We start from the raw sequence: 14038 nt of genomic DNA, 5'->3' as shown, positions 1-14038 counted from the left end.
AAAGTTTGAGAACCACTGATTATAGCGACAAGTTTTTTCAAAAAACTGTCAGGATTTAGAAGACATTTGTAGAATCCCCAGAAGCAAAGATTTGAGTTACAAATGTTCGCTTTAAAAAAATATGTATTCAAAGATGAATCATGAACAAATGTTCATGATTTTTCAAAAAAATAGCAGATCTATAAGCTGATAGCACGGCACTATGTGCTGCACTATGAGCTTGTATATCTGCTATTTTTGAATTGCCAAAGTATAAGATTAAAGTGGTTAAAATCTAAAATTACAGATGCTTTCCCGGTCTTAATGGGTTACGGCCAATATATGCTTTGAGAGACAAATGGACTGCATTTATACAGCGCTTTTCTCCAAAGAGCTTTACAGTGTGCTTCACTGACCCATTCACACCCATGCACACACCGATGGCGGAGGAGACCATGCAAGGCAAGGGTTTCAGTGTCTTGCTCAAGGAAACTTCGACACGTAGCCAGAAGAAGCCGGGAATCGAACTTGGAAACTTCGGATTCCAAGACCGGTGTCTGGTGGTGAATGGATGACAGCGGTCAATTTAGCCGTAAATTAACATCAGGGATGGTATGATGCCTAATTTCATATTTAGAAATATTTAGAAATATGAAAAAAAAGAGGGGTCATTTGGCTTGAATATTTGTCATGGAAGGGTTTAGGGAAACCTTCTGAGAGCTTCATATGAGCAAAGATAATCAACTTCAAAATCGGTCAGGCTGACCGTTTAGACACGCGAGTGTTAATGAAATGTTGCGTACAATCTGGTTGGTTGGGGAGATGAGGTAATGCACAAGACCACATTCACTTCCTTGTTTACATATTCTGGCAAGGAGGCTGTCGGCAAGTCGCAGAAAGTATGAATGCTCAAATCTGAGAACATTCTGTAGTCAAACACGTACAGTAGTGCAGTGGTGGAAAGTAACTAAGTACATTTACTTAAGTACTGTACTTGAGTACAATTTTGAGGTATTTGTACTTTACTTGAGTATTTCCAATTTCCAATACTTTTACTTCTACTCCACTACATCTCGGAGGCAAATATTGTACTTTTATTCCACTACAATTATTTGAAAACTTAAAACTGAAAACTTAAAACTATAAAAGCCCTATTTTATACTTAAGCTATTTGAAAATAGCCGATCTACAAGCTCACAACGTGTCGCATTGCGACGCGTTGTGAGCTTGTAGATCTGCTATTTGAAAATATTTAGTACTTTAAGTACATTTTGATGCCAATACTTTTGCACTTTTACTCAAGTAAATTTTGAATTCTAGACCTTTACTTGTAACAGAGTATTTTTATAGTGCAGTATTGGTACTTTTACTTTTTCCACCACTGCAGTAGTGTCACACGTATACTAGCTCGACCACTTGTCACTCCAAGCATAAATTGACCTTTTTATATTTAACCACCGTATGGCATCGGCTCAGCTGGAGGGAAAAACAAAGTCATACCACAGTATGTCCCTGGGGGACAGATGCTGCCTGTGTCTCCATCGCCGGGTCTGGGGTCAGTGGCTCCTTCTATACAGAAGTACCCAGGGGAGCAGGGGCCCATAGGCAGAGCCAAGCCTGGAGGAGAACACAAGGACACAGCACTGTTATTGTCTACTGCATATTTATCATATTATCCTATTGTATTGTTATATTGGTCACAGCACTTCATTGTTCATTGTTGGGTAGAAACCTTGCACCTCCATATTTCAACTAAATTAATGCCGTACACAAAGGTAACAAAAATAGCAGATCTACAAGCATACAAGGCGTCATTTTGTTTGTGAAAGTTAAAGTAGTTAAGTGTGTCTATGGGTTTCATAAATAGTATTAACAAGCTTGTGATTAAAATATAACTACATGGAACCCAGGTTCTTTTTTCCATGTCCTGAAAAGTAACAGTTTTAGACATACAAGGTTTCCACCCAACAGCGACAATCTTGTCCTATTGTTTTCTATGTATTGGTCACAGCGCTGGCATTAAGATAAGAAATGTACTAAATTGACTGCATTCGCTAGTGCCACCAGCTATAAACCAAATAGCTGATAGAATTGCGGGGAGGTTAAAACAATGTTTGACTATATTAAAGCTCCAAACACCAGATGTGTTGCAGAAGGTTCCAGGGGGACAGGGCAGAGGCTCAGAGCTGCCCGACGGGCAATAGAAGCCTTCCTGACAGCGGCCCCCAGTGGAGGTGGCAGGGCACAGGCAGTTGGCGTTGGTGTAGTTGTCCAGGTCGAAGGGCTGGGAGGTCCACGCCGCCGACACACAAAACCACCCTGAGAGAGGCACAAAGATTGGTGGGGGAGGAAAGGGCAATTATACAGTAAGGCGCGTGGAGGAGATGACACTTTGGACTCAAGACTGAGGCTTTAATTGAGCGTTGTGTGGGTTCAGGCATGCCACAACAGTCACGCTCTAATGCCCAATTTATACGGTAACATGATGGGTTGGCACCAAGGAGGAGTGGGCACCTCAGTGTTAAATTGGCTATTTTTTCCTTAATGTCAAAAAAATATATATTTGGAAAATGTTTTTCAGAAAGGTAAAGTATACATGATTAGAACCATAGACTGTATAAAAGAGATGGACAAAGCCAGACCGCTGGTTTCTACCGATCGAAAATTAAGCCGATTGTTCAGGAATTTGAAATCCGCCATCTCTAATATAAGCCTAAAAGCACGTCGGGAACAGGAACCGGAAAACAATCCCCAAAGAATGCTATTGGTTGGGTAGCTTGTCAATCAAGAGCGGGGGCGGGGAATAACAGGAACCGGAAAACAATCCCCAAAGAATGCTATTGGTTGGGTAGCTTGTCAATCAAGAGCGGGGGCGGGGAATGAATGCTTTTGGTTGTGTAGCTTGTCAATCAAATCATCCCGCCCCTCTTAGAGAATAGCCTACTTTATCGTCAATTTTAGAATAAATGGGACCATAATTTAGCAAAACGCATATCATGATGATTGAAAGGAGACTTTAAACTAGCGACTGGAAGCATGTAGAATTTATGACCATTTTTATTAAGGTAAGAAAATCTAGTCTAAAGTTTGCAGAGGTGGGACCAAGTCCCTATGTTGCAAGTCCAAGTCGAGTCTCAAGTCTTTGCTCTCAAGTCCCGAGTCAAGTCCAAGTCAACACAGCCAAGTCCCAAGTCAAGTCCAAGTCCTCAGCTTTTTGTTTCGAGTCCCACACAAGTCCTTAGCATTTTGGTTCGAGTCCCACACAAGTCCTAACCTTTTGTTTCAAGTCCCAAACAAGTCCTAACCTTTTTTTTCGAGTCCCAAACAAGTCCTAACCTTTTGTTTCGAGTCCCAAACAAGTCAAAATGTTAATTCAAGATATGTAAAGATTTACATACATCATGAGCATTTTTCACAATTTGCATTTGTTTTAAAACATGGGTTCTTCCAGGCCAACAGAACGCAGATACTGTACTTTTAATATCCTCCTTGAGGACAGGGTTTAAAAGGGCCCTTTTTAATGAATATAATGTAATTTTGTACAATCTGTATGGTAGAGTATGTTACTACAATATAACTTATACAATCAGGGTGGTTGTATTTTGTCTCCCTGCTCTTCTATTGAGACATTTAGATAATGTCAAAGGCCATGTCTCACCTAGACACAGGATCTGACACAAATTCAGTGTATCCTCTGATCAAGCAGGCAGGCTCTATTATCACGATGGTGATAATTCAAATCCGGGGTAGAAGAGGAAATGTATATAGCGCTGAAGTGGTCAATGTATGTTTTGTATTAATAACCAAAATCTACAAAGTAATTGGTACCTAAAATTTTCAAATAATTGTAGTGGAGTAAAAGTAGGCTAATATCTGCCTCTCATATGTAGTTGAGTAGAAGTAGGTAGCTGATATATTGCACTTTTACCTTAGCGCTAGGTATACTCTTGGTTGCTTGTTTTTGCAGAAAATGCACTTAAGACTTCTGGTGATTAGTAGTTTCGTTCCCTACCTATGTTGAATGCACTTACTGTAAGTCGCTTTGGGTAAAAGCGTCTGCTAAATAATGTAGAAGTAAAAGTACTGAAAATTGCAAATACTTCAGTAAAGTAAAAAATAAGTCAAAATTGTACTTAAGTAAAGTACTTGAATAAATGTACTTAGTTACTTTCCACCACTGGTTATAGTTTGCACTTAGCACGCAGTAATGTTAATGTGAAGTATAGGTCTTGCCTTGCATACTGCTTTTCTCGTCTTGTCTATCTTTAAAACCGAAAGCTATAACTGCTGGAGTTGACATTTTATTCCACCTGGCTTCAGTTCCAGCAGCGACGGCAGGAGTGAAGCCGGTGTGTTGTTTGTTTGGTAACGTGCAACATGTGGGCCAGTGTTGCCAAGTATCGGGAGAGAAACAAGCAAACCGACTTCCAAAAACAAGCCAAAAACAAACCAAATTTTGTCCAAAGGTTAGGGTAAATAAGCAGCTTTGGCAACACTACACTAGGTGTCACTGACGGCCGGGATTTCTGACTAATAACATTATAGTTGATGCACACTTTTTTAAACATTTTTGGCTTGCTTAAGTGACTTGAAAGTGACTTGAAGGTGACTTGAAAAGACTTGAATTTTCAAGTCACGAGGGCTCAAGTCAAGTCAAGTCTCAAGTCTTTAGTGTTCAAGTCAAGTCAAGTCTCAAGTCTTTGGCATTCAAGTCCCAAGCAAGTCCAAGTCTATTTTTGATTTGGTCAAGCAAGTCTCAAGTCATCAAAATCGGGACTTCAAGTCAAGTCGAGTCTCGAGTCCAAGTCCCCACCTCTGAAAGTTTGTCAAAAACCCATCCGCTTGCGTTAAAATAAATTCTTTCTGACACCTGCAGGGGTAAAACAGCGAAACTACAGGCCATTCATATGAACTGTCTCTTCCGTATTGGAGTCAATGTAAAAATCTCAAGCTGGCCCCTTGATTAGAACATGCTTAAACATTCGACAATTAAGGTCTAATATTTCTACAATTGCTACAAACTGCTACAAAACCGGTATATCCATCATTTTGAGGGCATAAACAAGAAGTTGAAGGCTAACATTAAGTCTGATAATGATGTACCGTGCATGTTCACATCATGTACTTTACATTACTTAAGACCATTTTTTTTACATTTTGGACAAAATAGGCAATTTTACATCAAGGTGTCCAGATCTGCCCACCTTTCCTGTATCCATTTATACTCGCCAAAAAACGGCAGACCTACAAGCTCACAATGCATTGGATCGGCAACGTGTTGTGAGCTTGTTAGTAGGTGGGACAGCCAAGTATAAACCAGGCACAACTGACAGAAAGCAGTACGCTGATTCACACACTAATCATAGGCATTAGGAGCCTTTTTTTTAAGCCTCCTAATACTCTCTCTCATGCTGCATGCTGCAGTAGATGGCATACATAAATGACACATTAATTACATCGTTGAAGCTGCTAATACAACATTTTTGCGTTGACGAGAGTGGCGCTTAACTTTGATGAGAGCTGTCCTGACTGTATTCACCAATTATTGTCTGTCAAGTGACATATAATCAAAGATACGGTAAACTACCCCCAGGAACATAATGACTGAATGTGAATTATGAATGGAATGTCTAAGTCAGTGGTTCTCAACCAGTGGTCCTTGAGGGGGTTCCAGGGGGTCCCCAGCAAAAGGTGTTAATACATTTTCACCCCTTTATCCATATTGCATACGTTGGCTATTCAAAAATAGCAGATGTACAAGCTCACAGCTTGTAGATCTGCTATTTTTGAAGAATTTTGCATTTTTTTTTAACACAAATCTTCTCTTCCTGAAAAAAAACATTTTCAGATGGGGGTCCGCGGCCTAATGTATTTAACTTTAGGGGTCCTTAGCATGAAAAAGGTTGAAAACCACTGGTCTAAGTTATAGAATACACTGAACAGCATAAGGTTATTACAACAACACACCGGCTTTGCATTTTCCCGAGACGCTGGCCAGTCTCTCCTTCTCACAGTAGTGTCCAGGCGGACAGGGCAGGCAGCTGTCTAGGCTCTGGGTCATGGGTTCAGGGTTGTAATACCCACGAGGACACGGGAACTGGGTGGCATGTTTGGTGCCTGTAATGCAAAAAACAATATGCTAATCACACTTATTATCAGTGGTGGAAAAAGTACTCAAATGTTTTACTTAAGTAAAAGTATCAATACTGCAATGCAGAAGTACTCTGTTACAAGTAAAAGTCCAGAATTCTAAATTTACTTGAGAAAAAGCACAAAAGTATTGGTATCAAAATAAAGTACCAAAAGTAGAAAGTACTCCTTATGCAGAATGTCCCGTTTCAGTTTTCAAATGTATAAAATGTAAAAAATCTTTTGAAAATAGCAGATCTACAAGCTCATCATAAAAAACTATGAAACTATGAACAAATAAAATAAAATAAAAAGTAATTTTAATTCAGAAAATTGTGCCAGTTTAACCACTTCCAATCTGGCACCTCTATTTTGGGCATGTCATTTTGTAAAAACAATTGCAAGCTCATAGATCAAACTTGTAGATGGGCTATTTTTTTGTTGCTATTTTCGGGGGGTGCAGCCTGATGCTAAGGCTACTTATGGATCCTTGACATGGAAAGGTTTGGGGAGCCCTGGACTGGTGGCGTACCATCGAGGCAGTAGTGTCCAGGTGGGCATGGGAACTGGGTGAAGTTGCCAGTGTTCTCAGGACAGTAGTGTCCAGCTGGGCAGTGGGAGCAGTGTGTCTGGCCTGGCAGGTTGGCATAGGTTCCCGCTGGGCATGGCACCGAGCTGGCACTGCCACCCGGACAGTAATGAGCCGCTAGACACATCCTTCCTGCCCCCTCTGAGCCTGCATGAGGAGGAGGAAAGTTACTTTGAATGATTGATTGAATATTTTATTAACGGTTTGAAAGTACAGTTCTATACAAGGTCTGTTAAAAGGATTAAAACCCAAGACAGCACTATGGCTGGTTTCCATTGGGGTCCATGTGTATTCAATTCATCGAAACATTTAATTACAGACAAATATACAATACTATGCAAAAACATCATATAAACGAGTAGCAATACAAATTAAAAAGAAAAATATGTACTAGTTACTTTGTAGATTTTGATTATTATTACAAAACATTCATAAACCCAGCCCTGTACTTTGGCTTTTTGAAAATAGACGATCTACAAGCTCACAAGCTGTCGCAATGCGACGCATTGTGAGCTTGTAGATCAGCTATTTTCAAAACATTTTTATACATTTTGAAAACTTGATCTGCATTGAACTTTTCTGCATAATGAGTACTTTTACGTTTTGTTATTTTAAGTACATTTTGATGCCAATACCTTTGCACTTTTACTCAAGTCAATTTTGATTACCAGGCGTTTACTTGTAACAGAGTATTTCTACATTGTTGCGAACGCGGAAGGAGGCGCCCAAGTGGAGCCTACTATGAAACTCGGCTCGGCTTGTGGCTCTGTCTGTGTGTGTGCAGTATAGACGGGTTTCCGAGCGACGTCATCACAGAGCAGAATGCGCAATCTGCGCATGCCTGGGGGTGGAAGGCGCGTTCGAAAATACAGCCCTGAGCGGCAGTGAGCGCACTGGCCAATACAAACTAATAGGCGAGTGTGCTCCGGTGCGTAATTTCCAAACGCACCCATAGGCTTCCCCCCGCAGCTGCGCGGTCATATTCCTCTCAATGTTTACTAACAGGAAACCTGTCTATGTGTGCAGCCGGGCCCCCATGTGACTCACGCCCTCATTGGCTCACGCCCCCATGTGACTCGAAACTCCGTGAATGAAATATAGCAGCTGCACTACCTGTGTGCAGCCGCCAGAGTGCGCCAGAGTGCACTACTACAGTGTGGCTGAAAGTCAAGCTGCGTTCGCTTGTGGTAAAATGTGAGAACTTCTTTCACCACTAAAAAACACACACACTTTCAATGACATTATGGATGCAAATCTTTTAAAATGTGATAAATCCTACTTAATTCAGTAATCAAATGTACCGAACACCCAGAGCAGCTCTCTGGTGAGCTTATTCATAAGAATTGCCATATTGCATCATTTCATATCAGCATGTTTCTTTGGGCCAAAGTCTTGAAAGTATTAATTAACTCATTATTGTTTAATATGAAATCATGAATAAATGAAGGGAAACTGATTTTTCTTATTTTTTCCTCCTTACACTACAACCAAAGCGTTTTAATAAAATAAGTTAAAAGGTTTTTTTAACCTGCCATTCCTATTTTGGGCATGTCTTTATGGATGAAAATGTTCAAACATCAATTTTCGAAATTCCCTTTCGAATAACTTTCCAATATGTTCAAAATAGCGAATATAGCAGATCGGCTACTTTTGATATCCGGCGTACGATGGATATAGGTCTTGACCCATTAAAACCGGTAAAGCATCTGTCATTTTAGATTTTAGCTATATATATATATATATATATATATATATATATATAAAATGGTTCACCATTATCTTATACTTTGGCTATTCAAAAATAGCAGATATACAAGCTCATAGTGCGTCACTTCATAGCTCTACTATGAGCTTGTAGATCTGCTATTTTTGAAAAATCATGAAAATGTGTGCAAATCTTTGAATATATATATTTTTTCAAATAAAACATTTTCAACTCAAATCTTTGCTTCTGGAGTTCCCTGGAACAAAAATATTTTGAGATGGGGGTCCACGGCCACACATATATAATTTTGGGTGGTCCTTGACATGAAAAAGTTTTGACCACCACTGATATAGAAACATACGTTTTTTTCAGAAAACTTAGGATTTAGAGGACATTAAGTAGAATCAGCCTCAGGTCTTAATGGGTTTTAACCTATTGGATGTCTTTGGCTATTCAAAAATAGCAGATCTACAAGCTCATAGCGCGGCGGAGTGCCGCGCTATGAGCTTGTAGATCTGCTATTTTTGAAAAATCTTGAAGATTTGTGCAAATCTTTCAATATATATTTTAGCTAACATTTGTAAAATATTTTGTTCCAGGGACCTCCAGAAGCAAATATTTGAGTTTCAAATGTTCACCATTTTTTTTGCGCGGCGCTCGGTGTTCTCGCTATTTTTTGAACAGCCAAAGAAATCTAAAATGACGCAGATGCGTTCCTGGTCTCAATGGGTGAATGGGTTTCAAGTGGTGAGTCAGTGTGTGTTCCAGACAGTGTGTAGCGTACCGGTGGCTGCAGCGTCTCCTCCAGGGCAGTAGAATCCTTCCTGACAGGGTCCAGACGGACGGGTCAGACCCACAGAACCACAGAACTGTCCCGCCGGGCACCAGATGCAGCCGCCCACCTCTGTTAGATACACACTATATACACGCCCACATGGGCACAACAAGCATGAATATATTATCCTCCGTGGTGGAAAGTAACTGAGTACCAGCGCTCAAGTATTGTACTTAACTACAATTTTGAGTTACTTTTACTGTACCGGAGTATTTCCAATTTTCAATACTTTTACTTCTACTCCACTACATCTCAGAGGAAAATAATACTACAACTATTTGACAACTTTAGTTACTAGTTATTTTATAGAATTTGATTATTATTACAAAACATACATCAACCACTTCAGCCCTATCCATTTCAGCCATTTGAAAATCCGATCTACAAGCTCACAATGCGACGCATTGTGACCTTGTAGATCTGCCATTTTCAAAAGATTTTTACATTTTATACATTTGATAACTTACATTTGAAAAGCACTTTTGTACTTTTTCTCAAGTAAATTTGGAATTCCAGACTTTTTACTTGTAACAGAGTATTTCTACATTGCAGTATTGATACTTTTACGTAAGTAATATTGAGTATTTCTTCCACTACTGCTATATACACCCACACAGACACAACAAGCATGAATATATTATCATATATTAAATGAACACAGACAAACAGACATGCACAAAGAGCACATACAGTACATGCACGGCACGCACACAGGCACATCATTTTACATTTCAACTAGGAGAATTGCTTGTATATCTGCTATTTTTGAAAATATTGAAAATGTTTGGAACATTGTTAATAACCCATTTAGACCTGGAACCCCATTACGTAACGGTATACCTTTCAAGCCAGGAATCCCTTTTTTTGGTTATTTTTGAATAAATATTTAAATAAATATTAGGTCAAATAACTTAGGTCAGGATTTAGAGGGCGTTTTTAAAATCGGCCTCATGTCTAAATGGGATAAAAAGACAGATCTTCTCTTTTGTGGGTCCCTGGCACAAAAACATTTTCAAATGGGGGTCTGCGGCCAAATACACATCAATGTGGGGGTCCTTGACTTGAAAAAGTTTGAGAACCACTGTTTTAGATGGCTCGCCTCTGAAGAGCTACAATGTAAAACATTATTTAAAAAAAAAAACTAAACAAGAAAGCATCCATCATCATTGGTTTTAAGAAGTGTGTTTGCCCAACCTGTTGGAGTAGGTGCCCAGTGGACAGGGCACAGGTAGACTGGTGCCCTCAGGACAGTACCGCCCCTGTGGGCACGCCCCTCCCACTCCTGTGCTGAAGTTTCCATCTGGATTCCGGAAGTTTATACCTTTGACAAGATTAATTCATTCAGCTATGCTGCCCTACACAGATACGTCTATTCATTTTGTTAATTAAAGTTACACTTTCAGAGAGAGTTTAACGTGCACTCTTGATATAAAAGCCAGCGACTGCGCTGGTATGAAATGTCATCATAATAATGATAGTAATGTATGATGCATGTATATTTGACAGTACCTGCTAAGCAGAAGTAGCCGGCCTGACAGGGCCCAGTGGGTTCATACAAACCCCACTCCTCACAGTACAAGCCTGTGGGACCAATTCAACTTCATGACAACATTCAGGAACAACAAACAAAACATTTATAGCAAATAGAATTCGGGCATTTACTGTAGCAGACGCTCTTATCCGGAGCTATTTACAGTACAAGATGCAAGATCAGAGTGAATGGCATGAACCCTAGTCAAACATATTTGACAACAGAACCTTTAACCACTTAAACCCTATATGATTAGTTGACCGGTGTCCCTCAGGGCTCTATATTTGGTCCGCTCCTTTTTTCCCCCCTCTACAACAAATCGCTTTACCCAAACTAGCCGGTCTACAAGATCCACACCATAAAACACATTGAATGTTCATGCCAGAATAGTGACGCTAGGGTTCATGTTCTTAAACTGGTAGTTGAATGTGCCTATAATTCCTACTTTGGATAAAAACTTTATTCATCCCTGAGGTGAAATCAGGTGCAAGTTAATTGATCCAAACCATAGGATTCCTTTACACCCGTTTCTATACATTGATTTAATCAGTAGCAGTTAATTCATCCAAATCAGAATTCCCTGCATCTGACAACACCATGGGATGCAGTGAAAAATGTATGTGGCAATGCTCTCACCTGCTGGACATATGAGGCACTGCTCCACTTGGCTGAGGGCGCGCTCAGGGCTGTATGTGCCAGGGGGACAGGGCAGGATTCCCTCCTCACTGCCCCCCAGACAGTAGTGTCCTGCCGGACACAGCTGCACCCCTTCCCCCGAAAGACAGTAGGTCCCTGGACGACACTCCTCACACTCCTCTGCCCCTGGGTTGGTAAAACAATGAAACGTTTTGCTAATACATGCACTTAAAGGGGGTGTAAGTTTATTCTATTTAAGTTAAAGTAAGTATTAAATAGCTCTATATTCCGATAGTAATCATTGGCCATAATGTGAGTCATTCCCTCCAGAACATTTTGGCAGGCCGGAAAAGCAGTCGTAGGGATCTGTTCCATTCGTTACCCTGCAAGAATGAATGGTTTAGGAACGCTTTTGTCACAACAGCAATTAGGCTCTTCAACTCCCTGACCAGCCGCTAGGCCTATGAACTGGACTAATGGTCTTAGTTTTAGTTTTTTATGGGTCTATGTGCAATGACAAAGGATTATTATTATTATCATTCCCAGTGACACCATGTGTTTTATCCTTATTCATAATATATCTTTTATATTTGTCTTCTCTCAGTTTTAACCTGTGCCCCCTCTTTTTGTGATGTGTTTGTATTAACTAACCTTGCTGTATGCCTATATGAGCTATGGGATATCTGAATTTCCCCTCTGGGATTAAGTATCTATCTATCTATCTACAGTATCTATCTATTGCTATATAGTAGGGTTGTCCGATATTGGCTTTTTTACCGATAACCGATATACCGATATTGTCCAACTCTTAATTACCGATACCGATATCAACCGATACCGATATATGCGGGGATTATTGTGATTAGGGTAAGCTCAAATTTCATATCACACACACCATATACAGTAAGAACTCCTGTAACTTATTTATAAAGCAAAAAAAAAAAAAAAAAAAAATTTTTTTTTTTTTTTTTTCAAAAACCGATACCGATATTTTCCCGATATCAATTTTTATGCTAATATCGGCCGATAATATCGGGAGGTCGATAATATCGGACATCCCTACTATATAGAGTTATTTTTCAGTAACATGGGTCTCCCCATCTCTTCGGCTCATTAATAAACAGAACATTCATTTTCAGGTTGGGAGATACCACTTTTATGATATATGATATTTTCACATGCACAACTCATCATCACATACACGACTACCTTTCACCAAACAAATGCCTCAGTAAGTCAGTTGACTTTTTCTTTTCAAACCATGTGAGAAGGTTGTATTCTATCACTGGTACACATATGGTAACACACATTTTACTGCACCAAATTGGAGAAATCTCACTTCATCTACAGTACAGTGGTTCTCAAATTGGGGTCCGGGGACCCTCAGGGGTCCTTGACGGGGTTACAGCAGGGGGTCCCCGGCAAAAGTAGTTAATATAGCATCCCAATGACTTTATTCCATTTATATGTTGGCTATTCATAAATAGCAGATATACAAGCTCACTGCACGTCACTTTGTGCCGGGCTGCAGGCTTGTACATCTATTTTTGTAAATATTTGAAAAATACCGAGAATGTTACGAAAAACATTTTAACATACATTTTCTCTTCTGGGGGTCCCTGGCAAAAACTTTTGTCAGATGGGGGTCCACGGCCAAATACATACCAATGGGTCCCTGACACGAAAACGTTTGGGGACCACTGACTCAACATGCATTTCACTGAACTTTGACCTTTCACCATACAATTACCTAAGTAGGTCATGGAGTGTGGTACTGTGACGTTAGAATGTTGCCCGTCAGGACATGGTGTGTGGTACACTGTGATGTTAGAGCAGTGGTTCTCAAACTTTTTCATGTCAAGGACCCCCAAATTGATAAATATTTGGCCCCGGACTCCCGTCTGAAAATAATGTTGTGCCAGGGACCCCCAGAAGCAAAGATTTGTGTTATGCTACATTAACTACTTTTGCTGGGGACCCCTTAGAAACCCCCCAAGGACCCCTGGGGGTCCCCGGACCCCAGTTTGAGAACCATTGTGTTACAGTGCTGCCCGTCAGGACATGGTGTGTGGTACCTGTGACGTTAGAGTGCTGCCCGTCAGGACATGGTGTGTGGTACCTGTGATGTTAGAGTGCTGCCCGTCAGGACATGGTGTGTGGTACCTGTGACGTTAGAGTGCTGCCCGTCAGGACATGGTGTGTGGTACCTGTGATGTTAGAGTGCTGCCCGTCAGGACATGGTGTGTGGTACCTGTGACGTTAGAGTGCTGCCCGTCAGGACATGGTGTGTGGTACCTGTGATGTTAGAGTGCTGCCCGTCAGGACATGGTGTGTGGTACCTGTGATGTTAGAGTGTTGCCCGTCAGGACATGGTGTGTGGTACCTGTGATGTTAGAGTGCTGCCCGTCAGGACATGGTGTGTGGTACCTGTGACGTTAGAGTGCTGCCCGTCAGGACATGGGACAGGAGAGGCTGAGCCTGGGGGGCAGTAGTGTCCCACTGGACATTTGTCCCCCGTCACACCATCTGACGGCATGGGGGTCGTGGCTCTTTCTGAACAGTAGTAGCCTGTGAAGGATAAGGATAAGTAAAACAGCAGTACAGCATACAGTATTAAACAAGAAAGAATGACAT

General features: G+C 40.7%; 2 long non-coding RNA genes across 2 annotated transcripts; both read right to left on the bottom strand.

Moving 5' to 3' along the window:
• Positions 1-2190: 2190 nt before the first annotated feature.
• LOC311050326 lies at positions 2191-6756 on the bottom strand. The gene is made up of 3 exons (XR_014601287.1): positions 6641-6756; positions 5947-6096; positions 2191-2298 (listed from the first exon to the last, which is right to left on the bottom strand). It is a non-coding gene; the product is annotated as an uncharacterized lncRNA (long non-coding RNA).
• A 2445-nt stretch (positions 6757-9201) lies between these two features.
• On the bottom strand, positions 9202-11541 carry LOC311051115. The gene is made up of 4 exons (XR_014601377.1): positions 11405-11541; positions 10747-10818; positions 10432-10558; positions 9202-9320 (listed from the first exon to the last, which is right to left on the bottom strand). It is a non-coding gene; the product is annotated as an uncharacterized lncRNA (long non-coding RNA).
• Positions 11542-14038: the final 2497 nt, after the last annotated feature.

This window comes from Gymnoscopelus microlampas (genome assembly GCF_963454915.1).
Source record: "Gymnoscopelus microlampas genome assembly, chromosome: 8".
Classification (NCBI taxonomy): domain Eukaryota; kingdom Metazoa; phylum Chordata; class Actinopteri; order Myctophiformes; family Myctophidae; genus Gymnoscopelus; species Gymnoscopelus microlampas.
This window is presented reverse-complemented; position numbering and strand designations above follow the sequence as displayed.